This window comes from Triticum aestivum, chromosome 7D, assembly GCF_018294505.1.
Source record: "Triticum aestivum cultivar Chinese Spring chromosome 7D, IWGSC CS RefSeq v2.1, whole genome shotgun sequence".
Taxonomy (NCBI): Eukaryota; Viridiplantae; Streptophyta; class Magnoliopsida; order Poales; family Poaceae; genus Triticum; species Triticum aestivum.
Window position 1 is genome coordinate 310902655 of NC_057814.1, and position 10558 is coordinate 310913212.

Consider the following 10558-nt stretch of genomic DNA (forward strand, 5'->3'; position numbering starts at 1 on the left):
ATGATGCCGGACTGCAACGCGCACGGTCCCGTCCAAAACTGGGCCGCACCGCTGAAGGAGCAGGTGCAGGAGTTCTTTGACGGCTTGGCGGAGGTGTATGTCTGCAACGAGCCGCTGCTCATCCAGGACACCACTCAGGCAGAGTTGGACTACATCGCCACCAGAACGGCGGAGGCGGAGCTCGCCAGGCAGGCCGGCAGCGCTGGCGGCATGGAGGATGAGGTCGCAGCAGCCGCGGAGGAGAAGGAGCTCGCCCAGTGGGCGGAGTCTGCTGGGGAAGCCAGCAGCGCCGGCACCGGGGCCCCTCTCGTCGAAGATTTGGTCGACGAGTCATTGGAGGAGGAGGCCGAGGCTGTCGACCCTCCGGTCACGGGGAGAGGGCGAGTCCTGCGGCGGGCCACCTCTGGCGAGCCGGTCCGGCCTGGCAGGGCCGCGCAACTGTGGCAAGCCCAGGAGGGGTCCACGCGCCAGACGAGGGCCGCGGCAGCGAAGAAGTTGGTGAAGGCCGCGATGGCGAAGAAGAAAGCAGTTGCTTCTGCTCCGTCTAAGCACGTCCAGACCCCGCCTTCTTCCCCTCCTCCGGCAGACGTTGATGCGGAGGTCGTATTCGATTTTGGGTCCCTCAGCCCAAGGGGGAAGAGGAAGGCAGCAGAGGAGGAGGCGGAGGGCGAGTAAGTGTCTTGTTCCCTTTTGCCATCTTCGTCTCCTCAAACTGTGCCGCTTATCTTGGATGGTTTTTATCTTTGCAAGGATGTGGAGACGTTGGCCCAGAGGGTAAACAGGGCCATGTCCTCGGCGGGCGGCCAGCCCCCGGCGGGCACCTCGAGCACGCCACTGGTGGTGGTGAGCAGCCAGGACAGCAGCCCCTGGAGCAGCCCCCAGCGTAAGTTCGCCACTCGCCCCTCATCGACGTGTGTGTTGGGGGATATGAGTCACTGGCACTGACCATGCCGAGATCGCAGGAGGAGGACGGCAGCAGGAGGAGCCACTGAGGGCCACCCCCGACGTGCCGTCCCCATCGACCACGCCACCCTGAGGGGCGTCCCCAGCAAGGGCGTCAAGCACCGAGCCCATGCACACGGAGGAGGCCGAGGCTGTCGACCCTCCGGTCACGGGGAGAGGGCGAGTCCTGCGGCGGGCCACCTCTGGCGAGCCGGTCCGGCCTGGCAGGGCCGCGCAACTGTGGCAAGCCCAGGAGGGGTCCACGCGCCAGACGAGGGCCGCGGCAGCGAAGAAGTTGGTGAAGGCCGCGATGGCGAAGAAGAAAGCAGTTGCTTCTGCTCCGTCTAAGCACGTCCAGACCCCGCCTTCTTCCCCTCCTCTGGCAGACGTTGATGCGGAGGTCGTATTCGATTTTGGGTCCCTCAGCCCAAGGGGGAAGAGGAAGGCAGCAGAGGAGGAGGCGGAGGGCGAGTAAGTGTCTTGTTCCCTTTTGCCATCTCCATCTCCTCAAACTGTGCTGCTTATCTTGGATGGTTTTTATCTTTGCAAGGATGTGGAGACGTTGGCCCAGAGGGTAAAGAGGGCCATGTCCTCGGCGGGCGGCCAGCCCCCGGCGGGCACCTCGAGCACGCCACTGGTGGTGGTGAGCAGCCAGGACAGCAGCCCCTGGATCAGCCCCCAGCGTAAGTTCGCCACTCGCCCCTCATCGACGTGTGTGTTGCGGGATATGAGTCACTGGCACTGACCTTGCCGAGATCGCAGGAGGAGGACGGCAGCAGGAGGAGCCACTGAGGGCCACCCCCGACGTGCCGTCCCCATCGACCACGCCACCCTGAGGGGCGTCCCCAGCAAGGGCGTCAAGCACCGAGCCCATGCACACGGAGGAGGATGCGAACTTGGACGCCGGCGGCTCCACCTCCGCGCCAGATGTTGGTGAGAAAGGGGCTACTTCTTCCCAACCCGGCACGGGTATATCATTCACCTCTCATCCCTGCCCTTTCTTTTTCTTTTTGAATCTTGGTCTTGGCTTCGCCTCTTCCCCTTCTCGGTATCTAGATCTTCCCTCGGCGGACCCAGAGGGCATCGACACCATCATCGAGGATGTCGCCAAGGACGCCGCGGCGGAGGCCGAGAAGATTGCTGCCGAGGAGACCCCCAAGGGCGCCGCCAAGGCCGCCGCCAAGGCCGCTACCGAGGACACCGCCAAGGGGTCTGCCGGGTAACCCGGCAAGGGGCCTGCCGGGGAGCCTGGCAAGGCTGCTACCGAGGAGGCCGGCAAGGCCGCTGCCGAGGAGGAGGTGGTTGATGACCAGCCTTCCTCCTCCGCTGCCTCTGGCTCCGACGGGTATCTGAAGGTGAGCGACGACCTGTTCGTCCACCTTCCAGGGATGTCGAGCTCCAGGGCGCCCATCAAGGGAGAGGTGTTTGACGAGGAGGTGCTGGCCGCTGCCGGGCTCGAGGTTGTTGACGAGCCGAGCGCTGGTGGCGACTGTTCCCAAGAGGAGTGGCTTCTCCAGGCCATGGGCGCCAGCTTTCGGAAGCTCCAGGCGCTCCACTGCGCCCGCCTGGACAAGGCAGAGGCGGACCTCAAGGGACGCGTCGCCGAGATGCAAACTTGGTTCCGCCAAGCTCGTGAGGAGCTGAAGGCCGCCCAGGACGAGCTGGCCAAGCACGAGGTGGAGCTCGCCATGAAGCGGGCCGACATCGAGAAGGCCTAGGAGACGGCGAAGAACCTGGCCGCCGAAGCCGAGGCCGCTCAAACCCAGCACCAGGCCACGCTAGACTCCCAGGAGGAGGACCTTGCTGCGCGTGAGGAGAAGCTTGCCGCAACGCTCCGCGGCAAGGACAAGGAGGTGGAGAAGCTCGTCGTGCAGCGGAGCCAAGAGCTGGAGCAGAGCCACAGGGAGGCACTCGATGCCCAGGCTCTGGTTCACGCCAGCAAGGTGAAGGAGCTGGAGGTGGAGCGGGATGGGCTGAGGGGCCTGGCCCATAAGCTGGCCCAGGAGAAGGACACGCTCGACGGTGCCCTGGTGGAGGCGCAGGGCGCAGTCCTTGGCAAGTCTGAGCAGCTCTCCAAGGCCAACGACCCCATCAAAGACCTGAAGCTGAAGCTGGAGGGTCTTGAGGAGACGCTGTCGGAGGCCAAGGCCCGGGAGGAGACCCTGGCCAAGGATCTAGAGGCCGAGAAGCAGCTACAGAAGAACGAAGCTGCCAACCACATGGATTTTGTGGAGGGCGAGAATCGCTCGATCGGGCGCCTCGAAGACGTCGCCGGCAGGATCACCGCGAAGCTGGCTGCCATGGGGGGTGCCCAATGTGAAGTATGCCCTGGAGCGCAACGTGAGTCCCGACGCCAAGCTGACCATATTCTTCGAGGGCGTCATTGGAGCCCTGGAGCAGCTTCGCTCCAGCAGGGCGGCCTCTCTGGCCGACGAGGCCCGGAAGCTTTGCCGGGGCGCCGTGACCAAGGTCCTCACAAAGGTGGCGCACTGGAACCGCACCCTTGACTTCGACGCCACGCTGGAGAGCTTGCTGGAGGATGCGGACCTCGCGACGCTCGAGGAGCGTATCAAGCCCGTCATCATCCGCATCAACGGAATCCAGAGTGTGGAGCGCCTGCGCCGGGACTAGGCACCCCGTTTCTCATCGCTGCTGCAGGTTCAGAACCAAGACAGTTTTTATCTTTAGTTAGAACCACGGCAACAATTGATGTAATATAACTCTGCAGCACTTTTGGTATTATGAATGCTATCTTCCTGTTTAATCCCCCTTTCTATGTCCACCCTACGTGGATCGGGCAGGCTTGCCGGCGCGTAAACCCAGGCCACGACGCTTTGAGGACGGATCCCCAATGCCCCGCCGGGTGTGCTTGCTGCCAGGCGAACCACCTTACCGCTCTCAACGCGGCTGCTCGAACTGTCGAGCTTGACTCGAGTCAGAATCGAGAGTGTTGCCAATTGCGGCAGGCTACCCTGCCGCTCGCGACGCGGCTGCTTGAGCTGTTGAGCGGACTCGAAACAGAGCAAGGGTGTTGCCAATTGCGAAAGGGCCCCTTTGCGTGTAGGTTTTCCATACATAGGGCAAGACCTTCGAGGATAATAGCCATATATATAAAAAGAAATTGTTCAAAGTTTCGCACAACTTAGCTTTTCTGTCGTTGCACGGGCGTCCACCGCATCTGCAGATGGTGCCGCCGAGCTTGGTCGTCTTCTTCTTGGGAGCCATGGCGAAGAAGAACTGCTAGGCTAACTGCCAAAACATATTTTCACAACTGCGCGCCCCTACCTGGCGCGCCAAAGATGTCGGTGGAAACGACACCTATGGGGTCACTGGGATCCCTTCTACGGTCGGCTAGCTCGAGGTTGTGCAAAGAGCGGGTCTGACAGGAAGCACATGGATCATTTACCCAGGTTTGGGCCGCGAAGATGCGTAATACCCTAGTCCTGCTTTGGTGGATGTATTTGAGTGTTCTTGTGTTCTTGAGCTAGCTATGGGGTTCAACTTGCCCAAAAAGGCCGAATCCCTCTCCTGGTCGCCTCGGGCCTCCTTTTATAGGAAAAAGGGGTTGCCACTGTGGCACACAGGAGGTGGAAAGGTCTACAATCGATAAGCCTATCCTTTGGGACCGTCGGACAAACGCATTTAATGCGCTGCCGACGTGCCCCCTTGCTTTATGAGGGACGCCAGTGAAGCATGTCCAAGCCGTCGCCGCCTTGCCTGGCCTCGACACGCGTCCGAGCTGATGAAGCATCGTGGCGCGGCGTTGGCTAGCTGCTGGGCTGGCGCGATGGTGGAGCCTTCATGAAGGGTCGCATGCCGCCACGCAGGTGCTTGCTGAGCCAGTGTAGAGGCCGCCCGTCGCCACGCAGGTGCCTGCCCAGCTGGTTGAGCTAGCAGATGTTTGTGGACGGCGGTGGAGTCTTTGCAGGTGCGGGCCTAGTTTTGGCCCTACTGATGCCCTCGGCAATGGTCTTGCCGGGGGCCCGGCAAGGGTCTTGCCGTCAAGGCGCTTGCCGGGGGTCTTGTGGATTTCCTCGGCTAGGATCCCGCCGAGGGTCGCCGTCTTCTGGTCCTCATCTAATCTCACATGTTTAGGATCTTGTCGAAGATCTGCATGCTACCACAGAGGCGCCTCCCGAGCCTTGGTCCTAACGTGGATAGTTGGTGGTGTTGGAACCCATGGGCTCAAGGGCGGCTTGCTCTGCTGGCCTCGGGCAAGTTGCCCCGGCAAGGCTCATGCCGGGTCTGCGGAGGCTGCCTAGGCAAGGATCTTTCCGAGGGAGCCCACCTTGTCGTCTTGCTCTCCTGCGTTTCTGGTCTTGGCGTTGCCTTGGTTGTTTTGTGCTTTGGCTTCTCTCCGACTTCCCTCCTCTGCCATGCTAAGTGTAGCCGTGGCGCGCGGCTCTGACTGCCCGTGCACAAGTAAAGGGGTCAAAAGGAGGGCCCCCACTTTTGTACACCGACAAGTATAGAATGGATAAGTGGTGAGGTTGAATTAAGCACTAACCATTTGTATGGTGGCTAACTTACGAGTACAAGAGTAAGAAGAGTAAACTATGCACAACAGTCACAACTAGTAATGATCAAGAAGTAATCCTGAACTACTTACGAGTCAAACATAACCCCACGGTGTTCTCTTCCCGATCTCCCTCGAAAATAGATGATCACGGTTAGCACGCGGTTGGTGTATTTTATTTGAAGTTTAGTGTCAAGTTCTCTACCACAGGATATTATAAATTTCTAAGTCGCCACATAACTGCGGGCATGGCTGCCAAAAAGATTTAACCCTGCAGGGGTGCTCCAAGTGGTCCATTATAAATTACCACGCACATCCGATGGAACATCCTCACACCGTGATAACATGATGCTTACAATAAGTAATCCCGATGGACAAGCCACTCGTCAAAGGTAAAACTAAACTAGCAAGACCACCCAGTGTACCAACACCCCAATAGGAGCCACACGTATCTCGTCTCATGCCACGACTAGATATCATCCACACTTCTGGTAGGCCAGTCACAGAGTTGCCCCTGGTGGCCACCGATGGTTGACAATTCTGGACTAGCACCATCAGCACTGGCCTCCTGTATTATGTGGAGTTAAGAATCCTCGGGGACGCGACCCCCTGTTCTAATTCTAACCTACTATTAAAAGGAAGTTATATTCTTGGTTTCGTCCCACTTTGTTTGGTCCCGCTTTAATTAACTTCACTTACGCTATTTAGTTTAGTTACTTGCCACCCGTTTTAGCCCAATGGAGGAAGCCCACCCGGCGGCGCACTGTGGCCCAGGTCTGGAGAACTGGCAAAAAATAAAATTGTCGATGGGAGGGTTCGATCTCTAACCTGCCAACCGGCCACGCACAGTTTGTCCAACCGACCCAGCCAGAGATATGCGAGGATAGTTTTTCTCCCGTTGCAATGCACGGGTCTTTTTGCTAGTAATTAATTATGAGGTTCATTATGTTGGCAAATTTTAAAACCAAAATTGGGCCTTGATGGAAGAGTTTTAGCCTAAGCGAATGGCTAGGGGGGTCCACCCCACACTTGTTAGGAGAGGTCATCAAGGAACATTACACCGGTATGATGGAAACTAGGGCAGCAAGAGTGGAACAAAACACCAGGCAAAAGGCCGAGCCTTGCACCCTTTATCGAGTATATAGATGCATTAATTAAATAAGAGATATTGCGATATCCCATATATTCATGTCCCAACATGGAACAACCTACACTGCACCTACAACTAGCAACTTTATAAGAAGGGATGAGCAAAGTGCTAACATAGCCAAACAACAGTTTGCTGGGATGGTGGAAGGTTAGAGGTTGTATCATGGCAATTTGGTAGGCTGACAAACAAGTGGTAGGTAGCGAGACATAGCGAAAGCATCGAGACCACTAGCAAAGGAAAGATAGTAGTGATATCCAAGGTAATGGTCATCTTGCCTAAAATCACACTAGGAAGAAGACCTAATCCATGAAGTAGAGGAACCAACGTAGTCGAACGAATCTCTCACACTCCGAAACATTTCGGAACTCTAGCGAGGAGAAGAAAACCCGGAAACAAGCAAATGACATGGTAAACACATAAGCATAAACATGGCATGATGCACAATCAAGTATTATGCATGTCCATTGTAATGCGGCATCGCATGACAAAGTGCAACAAACAATACTACAAATTAAGTGGAGCTCAATATGCAACGAGTTGCATATTGACAAAACACCACATTCAATTATTTAGGTCGCGCTCGTTTATGTAGGTGACAAGATTAAATGTTCGTTAACATGGCAAGAGGTGAAGCATATGTAATCTACCTATCTAGGCAAGTTTAAATGAGGCCAAAAACAACATATAACAATTCCGAAAAATCCCCATATGTTATTTTCGAATTTGCTACTGTTTTGCCTAAAACACAATTTTAGAGTGGTTAAGCTGTAAAATAAAGTGCACCATGTTATTCTACGTGTTCTTCTAGATAATTTACATATATAATTTATTTAATTTGGAACTACGGTTATTTAGTTGTGAGATAAACCATTTTAGCAAGTAAATTATGCAAATTGATGCAAACAGCAAGTTTCAATATTTTAAACATCGCTGAAGGTTAGAAATTATTAAACTACATGAAATTCTAAGCATTTTACATATAGGAGATGCTTTATTTTGATGAATGAATATCTAGTTAATAGCAGTTCAAATGAGTGGCATTCCTGTGAATATGCAAAAGAAATTGAAACAACAGGGAACACAGGCTGGGTCAACCAATGTCAATGACAAGGGGGCCCATGGTGCTGAGGTGCCAGGAGTGTGGGTGTGGAGAGGGTGTGCGCAGAGAGGATGACAAGTAGGGGCCCACTGTCATATAGAGGTAAAACAGAAAAAGGGGAGTTTAGTTGCACCCGCTGGGCATTGAACCCAGGTCGCTGGGGTAGGGGAGAGAGCGGCGAACACTGGGCTACAGGCATGGTTTCAAACGAAGAGGGAGTGGCCTATTTCGATGTAGCTCAAGGCCAGGCTTGGATTTCTTCTGCAGAGACAGAGGAGATGTCATCGTCGCCGACGAGCAACGGCGGCACGACAGGGCTCCGTAGGCGGCGACAGGCATGCGTGAAGGAGTATCAGCGCTGATTCAAGGGCACGGGAAGGCTAGGAGCGGCGCGGTGCTGCTACTTCTTGAGCTTGCATTGATTTTTTCCTTGAAGAGGAAAGGGTGATGCAGAAAAGTAGAGATAAGTATTTCCCTCAGTTAAGAACCAAGGTATCAATCCAGTAGGAGGCACAATCAAGTCTCCAATATATACACCTTCACAAACTAGCAAACACTTGCACACAGCGCGAAAAAGGGGTTGTCAATCCCTTCACGGTCACGAACAAGAGTGAGATCTAATAGAGATAGGTATAAAAGATAAATAAAAGAGAAAACTAAAGTAAATATAAATAAATTGCAGCAAGGTATTTTTGGGTTTTTTTGTTTATAGATCTGAAAATATATGATGGAAAATAGACCCGGGGGCCGTAGGTTTAACTAGATGCTTCTCTCCTGAAGAAAACATACAGTGGGTAAACAAATTACTGTTGAGCAATTGATAGAAAAACGCATAATTATGACGATATCTAAGGCAATGATCATGAATATAGGCATCACGTCCGTGACAAATAGACCGACTCCTGCCTACATCTACTACTATTACTCCACACGTCGACCGCTATCCAGCATGCATCTAGAGTATTAAGTTCATAAGAACGGAGTAATGCCTTAAGCAAGATGACATGATGTAGAGGGATAAACTAAAATAATATGATATAAACCCCATCTTTTTATCGTTGATGGCAACAATACATTACGTGCCTCGCTACCCCTTCTGTCACTAGGTGAGGACACCATAAGACTGAACCCAAAACTAGGCACCTCTCCTATTGCAAGAAAAACCAATCTAGTTGGCCAAACCAAACCAATAGTTCGAATAGAAATACAAACATATCTTAATCATGGATAAAAGAGTTCAGAGAAGACTCAAATAATATTCATAGATAATCTGATCATAAATCCACAATTCATCGGATCTCAAGAAACGCACCGCAAAAGAACATTACATCGAACCGAACTCCAAGAACATCGAGGAGAACATTGTATTTAAGATCAAAGAGAGAGAAGAAGCCATCTAGCTACTAGCTATGGACCCTTAGGTCCCTGGTAAACTACTCATGCTTTATCGAAAGGGCAGCAAGGTTGATGCAGAGACCCTCGATGATCGAATCCCGTCCGGCGGAGTGCCAGAAAAGTCCCCAAGATGGGATTTCACATGAACAGAAGCTTGCGGTGGCGGAAAAGTATTTTGGTGTGCCCTCTGGTATAGGGGGATATTTGAGGATTTATAGTGCAGAGACTAGGGCAAGACGGTCCACGAGGGCCCCACAAGCCAGGGGCGCCACCCTCCTCTGGGGCGCGCCCTCACGGCTTGTGGCCGCCTCGTGGGTCTTATGGCCTCCTCTCCAAGTTTCATTGGTTTCTTCTGGTCCAAGAAAAATCACCGTAAAGTTTTATTCCGTTTGGACTCCGTTTGATATTCCTTTTCTGTATAAGTCAAAAACAAGGAAAAACAAAAACTGGCACTGGGCTCTAGGTTAATAGGTTAGTCCCAAAAATAATATAAAATAGCATATTAATGCATATAAAACATCCAAAACAGATAATACAATAGCATGGAACAATAAAAAATTATAGATATTTTGGAAACGTATCAAGCATCCCCAAGCTTAATTCATGTGCGTCCTCGAGAGGTGAATGATAATAACAAAAAGTTCGATGTGGAATGCTACCTAACATATTTATCAATGCAATTTTCTTTATTGTGGTAAGAATATTCCGATCCATAAGATTCAAAACAAAAGTTTAATATTGACATAAAAACAATAATACTTCAAGCATACTAATAAAGCAATAATGTCTTGTCGAAATAACATGGCTATGAAAGTTATCCCTACAAAATCATATAGGCTGGCTATGCTCCATCTTCATCACACAAAGTATTTCATCATGCACAACCCCGATGCCAAGCCAAGCATTTGTTTCATACTTTTAGTGTTCTCAAACTTTTTCAACTTACATGCAATACATGAGCCATGGATATAGCACTATAGGTGGACTAGAATATGGTGGTTGTGGAGAAGACAAAAAATGAAGGAGAAAGCCTCACATCAACTAGGCAAATTAACGGTCTATGAAGATGCCCATCAATTGATATTGATGCAAGTGAGTAGGGATTGCCATGCAATGGATGCACTAGAGATATAAGTGTATGAAAGCTCAAAAAGAAACTAAGTGGGTGTGCATCGAACTTGCTTGCTCATGAAGACCTAGGGAAATTTGAGGAAGCCCATCATTGGAATATACAAGCCAAGTTCTGTAATGAAAAATTCCCACTAGTATATGAAAGTGATAAAGTAAGAGACTCGCTATCATGAAGAACATGGTGCTATTTTAGAGCACAAGTGCGGAAAAGGATAGTAACATTGTCCCTTCTCTCTTTTTCTATAATTTTTTATTTGGGCTTCTTTGGCCTCCCTCTTTTATTTGGGCTTCTTTGGCCTCTTTTATTTTCTTAAAGTCCGGAGAC